Source organism: Rhea americana, unplaced genomic scaffold (assembly GCF_003343005.1).
Source record: "Rhea americana isolate MKP2758 unplaced genomic scaffold, rheAme1 scaffold_256, whole genome shotgun sequence".
In the NCBI taxonomy this organism is placed as follows: domain Eukaryota; kingdom Metazoa; phylum Chordata; class Aves; order Rheiformes; family Rheidae; genus Rhea; species Rhea americana.
Genome location: NW_028186375.1, coordinates 1,079,712 through 1,099,312, shown reverse-complemented (window position 1 = coordinate 1,099,312; position 19,601 = coordinate 1,079,712). Strand labels below are relative to the sequence as shown.

Sequence of the window (19,601 nt, the reverse complement as noted above, 5' to 3'; positions counted from 1 at the left end):
ATCACAAAAGCAAAAATACGAATGGCAACAAAACATACTTTAAAGAACTGCATGAAATGAAAGTTTTACTTTTTTTTATTCTTGTATTTTAAGCAAACTTGGTACGTATGCCAACAAGTATGCACATAAGGTTCAATTCCTCCTCCTTCACTGATGATGTGTGAAACAGGGAGAAATGTCAGGACCAGTAGATAGAAGCGGAAAAACCCCTCTAAAAAATCCACTTTGGTGGAAAAGGCATAGGAGTCTTTGGGAAAGCTCTTCTCATGCAGTAGCATGAGTAGAACAAAAACTGCCCTGATTGGGTTGTCATTTGAAGGACAAAGAATTAGGATTGTATTTGGAAAGTGATGTCCCAGACTGGATATTCCAACGGACTAGGAGCAACAGTGGCTCCTACTCTGGGGACAGTGGGGTTCACTCCCTCCACAATTTTATAAACTTTGCTAAAAACTGTTTTGGTTGTTCTATCACAATAGTGACAGACAGGCAGCACGAAGCACTAGAAGTATAAGAAAACAATATTGGAAAAAAAAAACAAAAACAAAAACAAAACCCAAGACCAGTACAGTTTATTTGTTATCAAGATCATCCTAAAGCAACAAACACATTTAGAATTTATATGTTGGGAAACAGAAAAAACGGCCATTACCTTGTAATGTAAGGATCTCTTTCTCCTCCAGCTCCGTGTTTGTGCTCAACCTGGGTTACCACGGGCCATTTAAAAAATTTTTTTTTAATGGAAACATCTTACTCTTCTATTTTTGAAACTTGTTATATTTTCCATATAACTCTTAAATGCATTGCAATATTCCCATGTGTTTGTCAACCTCCACAGCTGCCCTTTTTTTGATTTTGCTGGTCATTCCCAAGCTCAGGAGCCAGGCATATGGTAACTCAAGCTGAGTGCAAACAGGGACCTGGAGCAGAAAATTAAAGTCTATTATAAGGAAATGGCCATTCTTTCTGTTTTCCAGCACATAACACTTAACATTCTTATTAGGATTATCTTGATAACAAAATAACCTACCCTGTTCTTAGTTTTGCTCAATGCTCTTCTCCTGCACTTCTTTTGCATTACATGAAAGTGCACAAGTGCCCTTGCAGACCCACTTACACACACATCTGCTACAAAATTTGAGACTGCCAGTAGCTAAAAGCATTAGAGATACTACTGCTTACAGGGCTAGAAAAAATGTTGTTGCACTGCAAATTGGGAAGAATAAGAATGCATTATTTGTTTTCTAGATGGTTTCAAAAGGCATTAGCACAGGCACCTTGATCTTGTGAGGGACRTACAGAAGATCCACAAACAAACTTTATGTGATTAGTTTACATTAAATACATAATAGAACATCTAAATACAGCAATAGTAAACTGTACTTTTATATCTTCACACGAAACTACTGAAGAGACAATATTTATTTAAATATTTGAATTGAATAAAATACATTTCCCAATTCACTTGAATCTTCCAAAGAATTTTGTTGCCTCTCCCTATTGCTTTATGGGTCACTTTGCTGCAAAAGTACGCAGTGCAAATGTCCACAGTGTTTTCAGTCCAAGAATAAAAGCAGCAGCTCCCATTCAACCTGCAATGTATCTTAATCTTGACTTGGTGGAACTACATCTGAAAGTATTTATTTTCTGATCTAGCTGTGGAGAAGACATTTGCTACCAGTCATTTCTGTTTGTTAAGTACGTGAAGGTTTTTGTTTTCTCTGCTTAATAGACTCAAAACAAATCAGATCAAGAACATAACACTTATTTCTTACAGGTCATCAAGCAATAACAAGTTTGGATGCTAATACTACTGACAAAAATGATACACAGTCCAAGAAGGAACAAGCTCTGTACCCTGCTTGCAAGCTAATAAGTTATCCTTCTCAGTGGTACCCATAGAGCACAGTTAGGGAGTCACTGGTACTAAAAGAGAAATCAATTGCCGCACAAAACTCAGGTCCTTAGCAGGCAATACTGTTTGACCAGTTGTTGCTTTTACTAACTATAATTTGGGCCATGCAGCTGGTAAAGTATCAACAGTAATAACTATCATTTAAAACTAGCTAGTATGAAAGTTCTCCTTCAGCTTTTAATGAAATCAGCATTTGGTACCAGAAGAGGAAAAATAATTAAACAGTTTTAAAATACATTTAACTTCAACAATGTTACAGGGATTTTTCTCCCCAATATTTTGAGGCTTTGTATTGATTCCCAGACTGCCAACCCGCCACTATTAGACTGGCTCTGCAGGTGTTAAGGCAAGTCTGTCATCAACTACCATACATACTGCTCTTCCAAATCTCTGGTGAGACATCACTTACATAAAAGACAGCTGCTAACAGACAGACAACAATGGTGCAGACCAAATTTTGTTGACTTTCAAGCAGGCTTTTAGACTGGAAACAAACAGAAGAATCAGATCATACCTTACGGCAATGTGAAAATAAACTGTGTAAATTTTCTTTTACGCAAGATCACCTCCCTTTGATGCACTGATCTTGAAAGTCAGAGTTCCGAAAAAGAACAGGTTGAACTCTCAACTCACATATTCAACACTGTTCCACTAAATTCAGGCCTTTGCTGGTTTATACCAGCTGAGGATCCAACCCAAAGGACATGCAGAAGCACTGATTTTTTTTTTTTAATCTTATATGACAATTTAAGAAATAATTACAGTAAAGAACCTCAAGCTCTCAATCTTGTTCAAAACAAAACAAAAAAAAAAGAAAAAAAAAGAAAGAGCTCTCTGAAAATGTGTCTGAATTCAAGACAAATTATAAGAAATAAGCAGCCATAGGGAAAGAACCATCATCAGCAGAGAAAATGCAGTTAGAAGAGCTCTTTAAATTTGAACAGATGGGGAAACTTATGATATACTTAGGGGTGAACATTCCAGGACAAATAGAAAAACTGCACAAAACAAAAATTACATGCTGCTTTTAAAGGACACAAAAATTACCTTGAGAAAATAGGTAAACTTCCAATCTAATTCCCAGGGTACAGTGATCCTCTTCCTTTTTCAGGTCCAACCAATCCCTTGTCTAGAGATCCCTTAAACAGCATTCAGTGACACATAATCATATTTATATGGTAAAGGGATGATAGAAACTGCCCAAGGCCAAAAGGAAGGTACTATTCAAAGGAGGGGTAGAACAGGAAGAGAGGGAACCATACCTTTCCTCTCAAAATTGTTACAAAGTCACCCACATAAAAGACTTGGGTGATCTGTGGTAGAAATTCAGAGTTACTTCACAGAAATCAAGCAGAAAAAATATCTTGGAATCTACTACAATCTAAAAGGACAAATATGAAATTGTATATATAATGAACTAACATGGGGAAAAGAAGAACATAGGAATTTAAAGCCATTTTTTGGTATCTCTTCGTGCTCCTTAGAATCTCTGAAAAGCTTTCCTTGGATATTGCCCCGAACTGCCAGACCAAGGCATTTGTCAAAAGGGGAAAACAGGTGGCTTGACTGGAGTTGGTTACTAAGAAAAGCAAAATTTGTCTGCTAAAGATAGTTGGTTTGGTTTTCTTCTTGAGGAATCTAAGAGTTCACTCAAAAAAAACTTGTGGAAACACTTGGCATTCACATCTTATAATTAAGTAGAAGATAAATTACCTAGCTAGTCTCAGTGAAGAACGACTTACGTAGTTTGTTTCCACATTACCATGAGGTATGATCTAATGCTTCTGTTTATTTTAAATCTAAAGGCTTGTTTCAAAAATAAACAGAAGTGGCATATTCCGTTGTTGTCATCATGCATGATACTAAAGAGCACCTCTACAATATAAAGCCTGATTAATTTCAGACAAAACTAGATTATGCTAAATATTAATACCTATAATATATTCTTCTTAAATATGAGTGCCTCTAGCACTGCAAACTTCAGATACACTTGTGTGCTGATGAAAGAACCCCAGCTATCTGGCTCCAGTTGCATCAAGCACTCATGACATGGTCAGTGCATCAACGCAGGCAATGAAAAGCATCCCAGGTTGCCAGACCAAGTCCAACTCAGCAGCTCTTCCATCCAGCCCTCCAGGCCAGAATGCAGCCACAGTCCACAGCAGGATTAAAACTATGCAAAGATCACCCAGCTCCACCCTCCAGCAGAGCAGAAAAAACATCTCCTGTGTCTTTAAGCTCGATCAGAATATCTGAATTCAGAGAATTCTCTGCAACGAAGCCAGCTCCAGAGCTAAATAAGAACGGCTGCAAGCCTAATGAAAGCCTCATGATACTGGACATTAGAAAAACAGCCACATAAAGATACGCCACAGAGTCTCTCCACAACAACAGACACAAAGATACGGGTGTGAGGTCAGTTGATCTCTGCACCCTGCTAGTTTTGCAAGGGATCAGAGTGATTATGATAAAAACATCTCTTCCTATAGTTTGTTGTTCTAAAATGAAGAAAACAATATAATAATCTATGCAACAATCATCTGCACAGCAACATGTTTAGATGTCCTCATTCCCTCAAACTTTGCATGCTACATAATTTTCACTTACATTCTTTATAGAAAAATCTGAATCTCCCTTCTGCTAACCCACTGCAGACAAAAATCAATGTATTCATCCTGAAGTGTATGTGTAAACAAATCTCTTACAGGAAACTATTAAGTATGATTTTGCAGACTTCTGTCTTTTATTTAAGATACRAATATGCTTTTATGCAATTTAATGCAGCTACTTGAAAGGTAATTCAGATTCTTTAGAGTATTCCATACTGCAAAGTACCAATGGTTAGACTGATTTTAGTTCACACTAAACATAAAAAATACAGTTTGGAAAAGCTCAAGGATGAGTATTACATCATCCAACAGTCTACAGAAGTTACAACATAAATTTGATACATGAATAATGCTGGAAAATCACACTGGAAAAGAAGAATAAGATGCTTACATGTTCTTATAAAGGAATGATCCACTCTTGATTGCTCAGACATATAAGCAACTGTTTTGCATATTATGCATTATACATATTCCAATATAAATATAAAGACAGATTATTATTTGGAGGTGTGTTACTGTAGGCGAGCCAAAGTCTTTCCTCGACAACTCCAATAGCCCTAAAAAAAATACACATTCTGTGCTCAAAATTTTTAGCAAACCAAAGGAAATGAAGAAGTTAACAACCAAAAATTACAACTGTCATATATTTTCTGTCAGTCCAGAACAGGCAGAAACAGTAGACACCTTCTGAGCAGCCCAACACTGTCTGGATGATTGTCACAGAAAATGAAAATTGAGTATTTTCTTCCTGTGCAAACACTTGGCGTACKTCCACTCCTTCCTGGCTTCTACACCTTAAGCCCACAAGAATACAGTACTATTTTGAGAGGCAAAYTCAAGGGTATGCTTATGTAAAAACTTTAGCTAAGGTTGTATTTCCAGCTCAAAACACTGATGCATCAAAAATGTTAGTTCAGGTTAGAATACCACAATGGAAGGAAAAGGTAGGAACTAAACTGTTTCTATATATTGCAACTGGCAAATAAGAGTGCGCTAACTGCAAGCAGAAGAGWGTCACTCAGTCAATCCTGCTGAAAAATCATCCAACTTACAAAATTATATAAAATTACTGAATCTGTGGGATAACACATTAATGAAGAGTTAGATTGTGACTCCAGAAAAGGACTTCAAGTCTGTTTTGCAGGACCATAATTTTGAAAGTAAGTTCCTTTAACAAAAGACTAAATAAAACATACCAAAAMCTGATTTTTATCTTAATAAACTTCTTACTTTCAAAACCTCTCTTTTTTGTTTTAGGCAAGTAAAGGTAACTATAAGTTTCAGTTTTATAAGGAGACATTTCAGTTTCACACAAAGCCAGATGTCTATACTATCACTAGAAAAAAAAAGTAACAATTAAAAAAAGAGCTAGTATTGGAAAAAGACACACAATTTTATGTAGCAGACTGTTAGAAATAAAAGCCAGTAAAAAATTTGTTTTGTTCTCAAACATGTAAGTTTTAGATTAATTTTTAAAGTCTTCTATAAATCTTCAACATTGTTCAGATACATAACATAAATATGAAATATGGGCAAAAGTCAACAAGTTAATTTATTACAGTATGTACCCAACAATCTATGCTGATCTTCGGAAAAGATAAACTAGAAAACAGATGCTAATTCTGTGGAGAAGATAAAAGGAAATAGGAAACTTTGAAAGTGTTCCAGAAATGCAAATGCATACATCATTTGTGCTAAAGGCAACACCAGCATTTTCCCTTAAACAAAGCTATATATCAACATGTAAGAACAAGGAAACATTTTTCTTTCAGTAGAAAACATAAGCCCGTTGCCTGAGACGAGAAAGTGATCAAGCTCAAAACAAAATGGCAACATGAATTACACAGTATTTAAAATTTTATTCTGAAGGTGCCTATAAGCCACAGTATATACAGGTTATATTCCAAAAGACACATAAGCAATGAACAACACAAACTTGCCCATTTTTCTGTAGATTTGTGATCTCCAAGACTGACACTACTATATCATCCTCATGTTCTCAAAGCTACATGTCAGATACCTCACAGTTCCCTCACATTTCCCAAACACTTTCTAAATTACCTGCAGCTCATTCACTTCTTGCTAGCCTTGTCCTTTAATTCCTTTTCCCTCCTTCTCCTCTGCCAACTACAGGCAATTCTCGTGTCACCCAAGCACAAAGCAGCTGGTTTGGAGCTACAGACCTCAGCAATCAGTATGTATATAAAGACGGATCTAACAGGTCAAACAGAAGAGAGACTCCTGCCACTCAGGTCTCGGTCTTTTCTTGAGGAGACGGGGAGGGAGCGCTAACCTGGCTGCCCTGACATTTTCACAAACACATGCACATTTGGAGTTTTTGAGATCTCTACCTTCTCTGCCATTGAAATCAGCCAACAGGTTCCAAAAATGAATGGGGGGGGAAGAAAGGGGACTGAGGGACAAACTGTCATCACTCATTTCTTTTGATAATCAAAGAAAAATGCTGTTGCCTCAGTCAGCAGTTTTTGCTTACAGTAGTCATGTAATGAAACAAAAAGAAAATAAGAGTCTTCTAAATATTAATGYCTCTGTTGCCTATTCGGAAATTATGGCTGTTAGTATAAGCAAAGTGTTAACGTTACCTCCAGTTCAGGATGTGAGGATAGGAAAATTCTACACTTCTTGTTAAATGTCTAAGGTTGTAAACTCAAGTTTATTATAATATATTTTAGTACTGCAGATTAACTTATGTAAATCCTAACCTCAGTAGAGACAAACAGAACATTTCCATGACTATTAGAACTTGTGTTTTCTCACTCCAGGAGAGGTTCCCCCACCACAGAACACCTTGAAATCTGTTTTCACTACACTACAAATCTATTCAGCTTTAATGTTAWCTAGCAAAATTGTGCAATTTTGCATATCCTTCAAATTTCAAAAAGATCCATAGATCATTGTAGGAAAAGTCACTTATGGCCCCTCTCTCAAAGTACATTATCACATTTCAACTGCCTCTGYCTAAAATAAAATAAAAATCCATATTTGCATTTCACTTCTGAAAACTAGAGCACTTAGAAATTGGCATTAGGACCCTGAACTCAAACAATTSGTGGTTATCACAAGGCTCCAGTACAGAGTAAGCATGCTACTGGGCAATAAATGCCATTCCCTGATTCATTTTCRAACAATTTAACATCTTAATAATCAAAAGGAATGCTATCCGAGCTTTGAGGAAAGATGCATGGATGAGTGATGAGATAAAGTAATGCATCTTCAGAGAAAATGAATGAAGGGTAACTCATTTTTCCCTGAAAAAAGGGGGCAGGGGGAGAAAAATTGCAATGGACCTCTACTTGGTGAGCACCAAATGTATTTCAGGAATTTTTCTATGCTTTTTCTAAAATATATGAGCAAATGAGAACAAAACCTAATTAGGATTACAAGGCARCTGTAAAAGGTGTCACAAAAGACACTTTGCTGTGCATGAAAATGCCGCTCCCCAGAGGGATAGAGGTCCTTATGCAACATTTCTGGCACATCCAACAACAATTCTGATTTTGCTGGGCAAATGCACCTTTTCGTCACTTATACTTCATGGCAACAAGCATGTCCTGGTGCTACAGTTCTCTAATGCAAACAAGAACTCATTTGATAGCTTTTCCTTAAGTGTGGACAGTGRATTCTCATGCATTTCTCAAAATCAGAAGGAAAAGGGACTGTGAAAAATACGTGAAGTAAAACTTGGTCAAGGCCCAAGAACACTTGAAGGTGTACTTGGAAGGGCAAAGCATCTTAACTTCTGCATAGAGAACTGGACAATAGTTGTCATTCTGAGGAAACCACCTCAGTTCTTGCTGAGCTCATTTCTGCTCTCACATTCATTCCTAGGCAGCAACAGCAGTTAAAAAAAAAAAGAAAGAAAGAAAAAAAGAAAGAAAGAAAGAAAAGAAAAAGCCCACTTTTTTATACTGATTCATCAAGATAGTTGTATCTTTTTGCAGTATGATGGAGTGCCTAATTACAGTGATTCAAATCTCTTGTCACCTTCAGGCTAGACTACAGATAGCAATGTTTTTTAACCAGAGCTGATCATGGAAAATGAGCTTGACACGGCATGCAATGGTTTGTTAAGGATGATATAACATTAAAGACACGATTCCCCTTTCTAATCTAGCCAGAAGGAGGAAAGAATCACATGATTGCAAGTTCAAAGTTTCTAAATCCCTTCTCTGGTAGAGGAACATGCTTGCCTGATTACATTTTCAGGTTGAATGCATTTGTCACTCTATCACCTTTCTCCACATTCTGTCCTGTTTTGAGTCTTGTTGGCTTCTGACAGTTGTTCCTTCTTGTAATTTTGCTGTAATTTCTCAGAAGTTCCTTCAGTTTACTACATATTTTTCTTCTTGGGGGGGGGGGGGGGGGGGGGGGGAAGATACATGCAAGATGGGCCCTCTAGTGCATCTTGATATTAATGCACCAGACATCTGTTATATACATTCCTAGTCCTTTTGGGCTATGTTTTCCTCTAGTGAGAACCTTTTGGAGAAGTACCTACTCTACTCATGTGTCTTTTACTAGTGGACTCTACTGGTGCTTGTATAACCTGGCAAGAAGCACAACTTGACTGACTCATGTCCACCTCAGTTGTATCCACCTACAAACTCAAGTACTCAGCATCATGAATGGCATCCACTGCTAACCCACTGCAAAATCAGCATCAAAAGCCAAGCAAAAAAGTCTGGAGATGAGGACAAAGAAACAGCTTCCTCACTGAGGGCAACAGCCCAGCAGTGAGAATTGCTTGCCACTTCAAATGCAGGTCCTTCATGAGGCTCAGGAACGTTTCAGTGGCAGTCTGCACTATCCCTTGGTATCCCTCATCCCACTATCAAAAGGCTACAATGAGTTATACATGTATCAAACATCACCATGGTATGCCAGGCTTAGGTAGGAAATTGATACATTTTCCATGTTAGGCTTCAGCTTGAATCGGAGAATAAGGCCCTTAGGCTACAATTGTGTCTCTTTCAGTCACTATGCCCCATGTCCTATCCAAGCCAATCTAGAGCTTTAGCATTTAGAGAACTATCTTGATACTCCTGTATCATAAATTTTTAGCTCCCTCAGGGTATATTTCATAATCATTAGCAAATTTTTTCATCTAATCTTGATGTATTTGATTGCCTTTCATTTTAGCCTCTTAAAATAAAAAAGAACTAGCTAACAAGCAAAACCGGAGATGGTTAAAATGCTTTAAAAATGCTGCAATTAAATTTAAACAGGTGTTTTTATTCACTTAAAGGATTTAGACTTTTGAAGTAATAAGCAACAAGAAAAAAGCAATTTGGAAAGTTTTTTAAATAGACAATATAAAGAACATAACCAAAATCAACACTGGCAAAGCTTGCAATAGTCCAGGGGAAAAAAAAAGAAAAGAAAAAAAAGGAAAAAAGAGAAAAATCAGTGATGTAGCAAAGAAACTGACCATAGTCCACTTGGCCTGAGCAATATCACTACTATCCCTACTAATTTACAACACAGCATCAGATAACAAACGTATATGTACATTTTCTCTAGATAAATGACGACTATTCAAACGCTGATGAATCTTTTCAGTCACAATAATCTACAATGAAAAAGGAAGTCTAATTGAGCAGCAGCTTTTCGGTGCAGGCAGCACAGTTACACGCTTTGCTACAACTTTTCTGGTTACTGAAGATTTAGCTCACCTCTTGGCTGCATCATATCCAGTCTACATTGCAAAAGAAATTGTAGAAGGAAAGTTATTTTTCTTTTTTCCTTAGATTTTTAAACACTTTTGCCAGCAAAAGCCTTTCCAGTTTTAGAGGGATAAAATCTCACTATGGGTATTCTGTATATGTCATAGAACATGAAGAAGCAGTGCAGAAGAGACCAAGCTTTCTAATAAGTTAGAGTTACCTAATGAAATCGCTGCAAAGTGGAAGCATTTTGAAGCTTGCCTTACTTTCACTGTCAGATTAATTTTAATTGTCCTTCTAAAATCATCAAAAAGTGTTTATTTCTACTAAACTTGTGCATACAGTTTGTGATGCACAGTTGTGACAAAAAAAGAACAAGCTTTGAAATCCAGGTCTTGTGAACAAAATCAGACCATAAAACTTCTTTCTCCCTTAACATCTTAACATCACTTGAAAAAATAACTTCACTTAGAAGATAAGACACTTTTATTAGAGAGATCCTCTTAAGATTAGCACAGCAGACCACTTTAACCTAAGGATGAAATCTGTTCTGAGCAAATATTTTAAATAAAACAGAGTTAAATTCATACAATTGACATAAAGCATAATGGTACAATGAATATTTAGGGTTTCTCTGTGAATTCTGGTAGTAGAACTCTGGATATGGTCACAGAAATTATAAATCTGCTTTGTTATCTGGAAAACAAACAATTATAGTAATTTTCTGCTATTACAAGCAATTGTCTTTAATTACCTCAATATATTACTTCATTGTTTGAAAAGACAGGATGTCAGTGTGAATAGCATTGGTTTGGCAGCCACAAATTATCAACAACCATCAAAATGATGCATGCTCTCTCCCTCCCTTTCCCTGAAGGGGGCATCCCAGCTTTCAGAGAAGCTTGACTTTTACCTTACTGCCACACAAAAAGGAAAATTGAAATGAAAGGAATAACAAATAGTTGGACAGATGATTTCCAGTGGGGTGTTCATGTCCTTCAACTTTAAGTACTTTGCATTCTGCATGTCTTTTAATTATCAATTATTCCACAGTTTGATCAGTTCACCCCACCGACCTATTTCTCATTTGACTCCAAAAGTATAATGTACATTACACAATATCTGTATAATGCAAACAGTGGCAACGGGCAAACAGCCTGACTGTTACCTGTTAACAACTCTGCAGATAATCCATGCAAAGACACCTTTACTGCACTAGCCAATCACTAGCAAAATTCTTGCTTTTGCAAGTTTTCAAAAATAATTAAAAAATTAAATACAGTAAATTGAAATAAGTGAAATTCAACAACAAAGTGCACTTCTGTTGGTTGACACAGAGGTCACCTTTTGCCATGAAAAGCAAGAAAAATGCCCTTTTGTGATGGTATGTCTGCCAYGCTGTTAAACTGCACATTTTGACTATTTTTTGTAACCTTCAGCATCTATAAGTAGTTGACCTCTTAGTCTTTGTGTTTGTAATTCTGTAATTTCATGCATTCCAAATGAATTATTTTTATCCATTACAAACTTCAGTGTAAGATTTCAAACACAAAGATCATATTTGACATTCTTTTTTTTTTTTTTTTTTAACAATGCCCAGGATTTACAATTTATTAAGGACATTATTTAAACTTGCATTAATTCCAAGCAATTTGGAAAGATCTCTCAAGTGAGAACCATATCTGACCATTCTATTTAGGTGTAACATTTGGCTCTCTCAATTTCCACAGCTGTAAAAGATATCATTAAATTAACTCATTCACAGAAGTTCAATCTTCTGCATTACTGGCAATGTAAAGCAAAACCAAAAAATACTATATACTTCTTCACTTGGGAGAAGGAGAGGAAAATGATTTATTTTACACAAATCTGTTCCACAAAATTGATATAATAGTAAGGTCCTTTTCATGTATTTCTGTAGATTACTTTTCCCARAATCTTTGTCTCAATTGGGCTTGCTCAAATTAAAGCCATGGCTGCTGCTATGCAAATCTATGCAATATTTTCATCAGTCTTCAGCAATAGGTAGGCARCAATATTTTCATCACCATCCCTCTCCACTTAAGCAGGACAAGGCTAATATCATAATCTTCACACTAATCCATGAAGCAGATGGCAGTTGTTTTATATATATGTAAGAAAGGGCTGCAGAATTTTTCTCTCTCCTTGCCCCATTCATCAAATAGTGCATTATTTCCTCTCACAGTGATAACATTTCTTTGATCCCAGTGAAGAGATTAAAAAAATTAAGTTAAAAATAAATGCAGAATAAATATCTTACATGGCCTTAATTACACTGTGACACTTACTGCAGTTCCTCCATGACTAGGGAGTTTTAAAATTCAGAGTATACCTCCTGAAAAAACAAGCAGTAGCACCTCCACAGGTATGCCACTCCTGCAGCCCTACGCAACTTCTGCGCTTTCATAATCTTGAATTTTGAGTAACTACTACCTCAGTAGAGCACATTGTTTGATTTTTGATTTATTCATTGACAGTATAGGTGGCATGTTTTCTAGACCACCTTTTAAGGAATATTCAACCATTGGCACATTTTATATAACTTCAAGATCACCACAATGAATTTTAGCTATGTACTAAAAATGAATGTTTGACATAGTTTTGTCAAACAGATTCAGAAAACAAACATTGACTGTAATGCAGTCAGTTTGTTAAATCATGTACTGAATAGGAATATAACTTCATAGATTGCAAAGAAGAGAGAAGGAAAAAGCCGCTTTGGGGCTTTCTCATGTCATACATAAAAAATTATTCCTAAGAAGGAAAAAAAATCTTAGAAAAGAAGAAAGTAGATAAAGCTAAACATCATCACTAATGGGTGCTAAAGAAGGTATTCTGGTCAGATCCTTATGAAATCTAAATATTTAATTTGCCTTTGATTAAATAGCAAGTAAATTATTTTTAAATCAAATAGAAGTAAGTTCTTACTCATGTGGAACTGACACCAACGCCATGTTTCATTATCCATCTGAATTTTGTATTTTAACATGTGAATAACACTATTATGAATTTCCCAGTATATTTCCCAGAATATCTCTGAACTCCACATGAAAAGATCTTTGCAGCCACTTGAAACTATAATGAAGTTGACGGGACTCTTAACAGGTACAGGACTTTCACAGTCCAGTGTGCAATGAACTACCTGAGCTATCACGCAATTTGTATCAAGCTGTACCTCATTCACTGACATTACAAAGAATTTTGTTTCAGTTCAAACGTATTAATTTTATTTGTATAATAACAAAATTCTCTCAGTATGTAAAAATTACCAACGCTTTAAAAAACACATTCTTCTTCCTCACATGCAATGATCTACAGACTATCACAGCAGGACCACCCCTTCATCATTATGCTTTGTACAACAAGCCATAGAACATTATAAAAGCAGCAAGGTGCAGATAACTAGTGGCATTACATTCACTTCATCTGATCAAGTCATCAGGAAAAGTGGGCATAAGAGTGAATTGGTAACCACCTAGTTAAATAAACAGCATAGGTGAGAAAGATAGTCCAAATAGCTTCATACCATTGCACAATAAGCTTTGCATTTGTTTCTGTGTTTCTCAATGTTTAATATTTTTAATAATTAAAAGGAAGATTTAATATAGCTATTAACAAAGAAATAGAATTATACACAATCTTTATGACGATAAAATTGAAAATAAAGCTGTATAATAAAACCAATTTTGAAGTTCATATAGGCTTACTCTTTCAACATATATTTCTARTGCATTTTACAAGTCCTTCATTTGTAAGGGAAGACTGTCTCAGCAGTTTCAAAATTACTTTCTTTTCCTCCAAAAATGTTGAATACTGGATACCAAGAAGCCTTTATTGCCCTAAGGGGTKGATGCTCTTGCTTTCCAAGAGGTGAATTCAAATAGATAATTATCTTTCAGCACATACACAATGGCAATTGCATTTGCAAGATACGGCCTCACTCTACTTGCACGAAAGTTTAGGAACACAGCTGCACAGATTCAATTCCACCTGAGAATGACTGTGATGGAAAAACAGTCAATGCACCATCCTTGAGCAGACCTGAGACAAAAACAGCTTCCATTAAAAGGTATATCGTTATTCAGAGCCCATGAACAGGGCCTCAGCAGGCAATCTGGGGTCCACCAGTGTTATAGTGCTACAGTGAGCTCCCAGCAGAGACAGCAGATCTCACAGTAGGGCGGTGATACTCCAGCAGGTTTCATTAGGGAAAAAAATGAGATTAATTCGGCAAGAACCGAGTRTCTCATTACAGTCAAACTAACAGCGCTGTGAATGAAGTTTCACTAATTTACATCCAGCTGGCTATGTTGTACAAATTAATGTGTACAGGATATGTGAATACCTACCCTCATAATCATGATAACCACAGGATAAAATACAAAACTATTTATTAAAATGCATTTATCATAAATCTTTATCATTTTGAGTACACTATTCTTTCAAATTCTCTCTGTAGTTTCTAATAGCAAGTCTTTCAGTCAGGTTCTCCTGCCATCTAATTTGTTAGGCAAGTCACACTGGCACAATTTCAATTGTTACAAAAAATTGCCTGTCATAAAACTCTCAATAAGTATAAAATATCAAAATATTGACATTTTCTCAGACACTATTTATGTTTGTGTTAGTCAACACTACAATCAGGAAAACACTCGGTTATAGGAAAAAATGCACTATTTCTCTGAGGAGTATGGATTGTAATTTTCTAATAAAAACATAGCACTTGCTCTCACTCTGCCAGATACTGAGATAATTAATTGTATAATAAGAACTATATTTATTCTAGAGGTTTTATAAAACTTTTAGAGCTACTCTTCTTTACTCAGAATCTTTAAGCTGTGGACTCACTACTCAAACAGCTGTGCTATAAAATCTGGTATATATAGACAATAAAAACATAAAGGTTTTATTATCACTTTTCTGAGATAAGTCCACCAATGGGTTTGTCAAACTAACTATCCCAGAATTGTGTAGATATATCTTTGAACCACACCTTGGTATTTGCATATTACCTACCTCTCATGAGTGTATTTATCTTCTGTTTCTGTCTTTTATATATTTACAAAGATATTTTAAAATACAAAGGTTTTGTCTTATTAAGTGAAAAATTGCATAGAATGAGAAAAGGCATTTGTGGTAAATTTAGGATCTTATAACTTGTAAATGAGGAGCGAAAGCATTGGGGTAAGTTCTTGGGAGTCTTTCTGAAGTTTTAATGCAAGAGTGAGATTTCAGAAAGCCATAGTGGGAGTCTTAYATGAGGAAGCTTTAAAGTTAGTTGCCATGTATTAAAAAACAACATTCAAATAAAGTATTTTTCACTGCAGTATACCAAGTTTTTGGAGATAGAATTAAAATTGGGCTTTCATTTTAGACCAAATAAAGCATAATATTAGACTATACCACTGCATATACTAGTGAGATCCAAATGCCCACAGTGTTGCAAGAGAACATTTTCCCTAAGGCATTTGAAATTTAATGCTTCTTTAATATTCTCTGTTGGATATTGTTAGAATGGAATTTCAAATATTTTCCTGCAATTTGAGTTAAAGATTACTGAATAATGCTGAGCAGCAAAAAAATTTTGAAGCGTATATCTAAAGCTGGCATAGTAGCTTAATGTCCTGTTGTTTCTTGCTTTAACAAAATTAATTTCTACGGTCTTCAACCATGAATTCAAGCACCACCTGGAGATTCAAACCTGTAATTTAACTGTAGTGTATTTCCAGCTCTCTTGGCTAATACATGGAGGCTAGACCCTGTATGTCAGACAGTTATAAAAGGAAAAGACCTTCTATAGCAATGCTTCCTGTTCTTTTAAGTCAGACAGCATGCAACTTGGGATAAACAGTATCTGGTCCATTATTGTAAATAAATGGGATTACCTGTCATGAAATAGATGTACATGGGTTTGCCTATATTCAAAATACATTTGACAATATTCTAGAGTAACATCTTTCCATAGGACTAAAATTATTTCAAAAGGCTTTTATCCAATTAAGATCCTTTTTTTTTTTTTGCTATACATGTATTAATGCATTACTATGGTTACTCAATACAGTTAAGAGCAGGCTGCAAATTAAATCTAAGACAGACACATAGCTGTATCATTCTAGAAACAAACTAGAAAAAATGAACTAGCATCGAGTCTTKTAGCTTGAATACTTATAGAGAAGCTTCCTTCATCCAAACAGACAGCTATTTTCTTTTCCGTCACGTGTGTCCACAGTATAAGTTTGGCATGATCCTGATTTTGTTCCAGGGCCACAGTTCCCTGATCATTCCTAGTGCACACATACTAATTCACTCCTTGTCTCTCCCCTGTAGCAAGCCAGCTAATTCTCCCTTGGAATTGTTTGGAAGACTGCATCAGACACACAGAATTCAAACAAAACAATTCCTCAAGACTATCCCAGTCAGGCAAGGCAACTCTAAATGCCTCTCTGCTGTGCTTAAAAGTTTGTAACACACATCCGGAGTGTCAAGCTGTAAGAACACCACTATCGTGTTCGTTCCCATATAACCCTCGTTTCTTTGGACACAGTGAAATGAAAAAACAACAAAAACRTATGTATGGATGTTCTGGAGTCACCGGAAATTCAGATTTATGTAGCATGGGTATGCTCACTATCCTCCACCTAGTTGGACTTGTGGGCTTTGCTTCAATTTTTATATACACTGTTACTAAGAGATGGGGAGAATTTAACCTTACAGGGCAGCTGATTCTATGTAAGCATGCGCAGAAATTGGGTACCTGCATTTATGTGAGCAGAAGAAATTCTTCCTCTCCTCACACATCAATAAAAATACTGAATATGCACAAGCAACACTTGAGCCATTCATAGACACTTCTGCCACTTCAAAATCCATCTGTGTAAAATTTCCAAAAGCAGACTAGATAACCAAAAGAATCTGTGAAGAAGCAGAAAAACACTCTTCCAGGAAACAGTGTTTAGTTTGCTCTTAAACTTATCCACGTTTTAAAAATTTATCTTTCACGTATTAATAATAAAATTCTTTAAGATAAAAAGTAATGACTGAAGTTATTTCCTTGCAAATGTATCAGTACTTTCCTTTTTTATAACAAGTTAATTTCTCCCTTCTCAGATCTAAACATCTTTTGATATTTTCTTTAAAATTAGAAAGGAGTGGTCATTCAATACTTCAAAAAAAAGGAGAAGAAGATGTTCGWGGAAGATAGTGAGAAAAATTCAAGCCATATGATGTTAACTATTAAAAATTTAGTTCTGTAAAAATATAGAAACAAGTACTAACAGATATTGTAAACTGAGGTGAAACACTTGAAGCAAAATATGTGATTGTAATTCACAGAAATAACTGTAATGAGAACAGCACTTGTAATTACGCTAGAGGTTGGTTAAGAGTATCCATCTGTCATTTTGATGTAGAAGAAGGAAGCAGATGGATTCAACCACCTACACAGAGCCTAGAAAATGGAAAGTAATCACTAGGGCTGGTAAATTCTCTTAGTAAAACAACATCAAAAGTTATTCCTTCGTTATCAGGAGAAAAAAAAAGATACAAATATTTAAAATACCTGAACAGATGCAAAAGAAAGTAATTTAAAAGAAAAAAGTAAATATTTACATTCAATAAAATTGTTATGCCATTTGACTAAACACTTACTGCATTGTAAGAAACTAACAAGGCCGAAGGCCCTCAGCAATATATACATATATATTTCTTTTTTTGCTGCTGTTATGAACCAATCTTAACCTTATGATTACAAAGATTGGTTTTGCAGGTTTTTAATTGTTACACTGATCATTCCTTCTTTAGAATACCCACCCACCTCTTCTGACTAGGTTTAAAACACACCAGCAAATTAGAAACGCTTTTACAACTGGACTTTATAAAACAAGAAGAAAGGGAATGAAGACTAAGCATTATTTTGCTATTACAAAATAGACATTTTTTAAATACTAGATTTTCAATTACTCATATGCTTTCAATTAGTGTTTCCATTAACCTGCAGGTTTTACTCCACAGCAACATATTAAAACAGGCAGCTATAACCTGGCAACCTTTATTCAAATTTCTTTAAAAAAGCAATGTTATGAAGATTCCTTGGAAACCCACTATATAAACACAAGAATTTCCTATCAATACAAAAATCAAATGAATCAAAGAACTGTACCATTTCTTGTGATCAATGGAAAACTGCCGTTCTTTTTTTGTCAGTCCCTGATCTCACATGCTTCTTGCAATTTTAACTGGTGACTCACATTTCTCAAGGAAATTGGTTCATCTTTTACCCAATCTCCTTGGTGGGGGGGAAGGGAGGGGAGGAGGGAATTTTTACATTTGCTTTAATGGAAACAGTCCTAAAACTTAATTGTTGAATCCATGATGTCCAAATTACAGATAGGCAGTTTTAATTACTAATGTACATGTAGCTTCTCTGGCCTGGAAAACTGCTTAGCAGAACAGCCAGGCAGCATACATACAAGCACTTTTCTGCACATTTCTGCAGCACTCATGCCATTCTCCTATTTGCAAAGTGAGCTTTGGCTCCTCCTCTCTCCATTTCCTATCTCCTGAATATGTTTATCGTAGAAATCTCTACCATCTTTCCCCTCAGTCCACCTACCAGGGGAAGATATTCCTGACTCACTCAAAAGTTACAAAACATAATCAGCCTCCTCCACACATTGATCTTAGTGAAGTGGAAAGCCCACAGACTGTTGTCACAAGTGTCTGTTTAACCAAGAAACAGGCAGATTTGCGTTTCGGTAACAGGACAAAATCCAGTAAGACTATTTCTCACACACCACGAACAAAATTCTGTTCTTTTCTCTTCCTAGTAATTCAGAGATGATCAACTTTACAGACTTTCCCATCAATATAGCAAAGTGTTTGTGTGTGTCTGTGCATGCGGTTAAAATTTTTTTAAAGGGATTCCATACCCTATATCTGGAGGAACTACGGGAAGTGAATACTCTAAGAATAGAGCTGGTAGATGGTGACAGCTCTTCCAAGGTCCCTCAGCTTTGTCTTATAATGGAGTTATTATCAAGACTCTGTGATAACACAACCCCTTGCCAGTGAGGTACCCCTGCAACAGAAAACACACTTGAACTATACTCAGGGAGGCCTGAGAGTATCAGACCACCACATCAGTTCTACCTACACAGGGACAGCAATGGAGGCGTTAGTGGTTGAAGTGTACATGTAATAGGTATTTGTACCATTAATCTACTTAATAACAAACAAAAAAACAACATTCTGGTTGCAATTTTTATTAAGACTTGACTTATGAATAGTTCATAAAGATTACTAATTGATGTTGCAAGTATGCATCTTTTGTGTCTCTTCATAGTTAGCACAGATGAATACAGAATGTTTTATGAG

The 19,601-nt window shown here is 35.8% G+C and overlaps 1 protein-coding gene across 1 annotated transcript in view; it reads right to left on the bottom strand.

The window, feature by feature from the left end:
- Positions 1–19,601, bottom strand: part of WDPCP (WD repeat containing planar cell polarity effector) — a 150,137-nt gene that overhangs the window by 128,247 nt on the left and 2,289 nt on the right. The window lies entirely within an intron of this gene.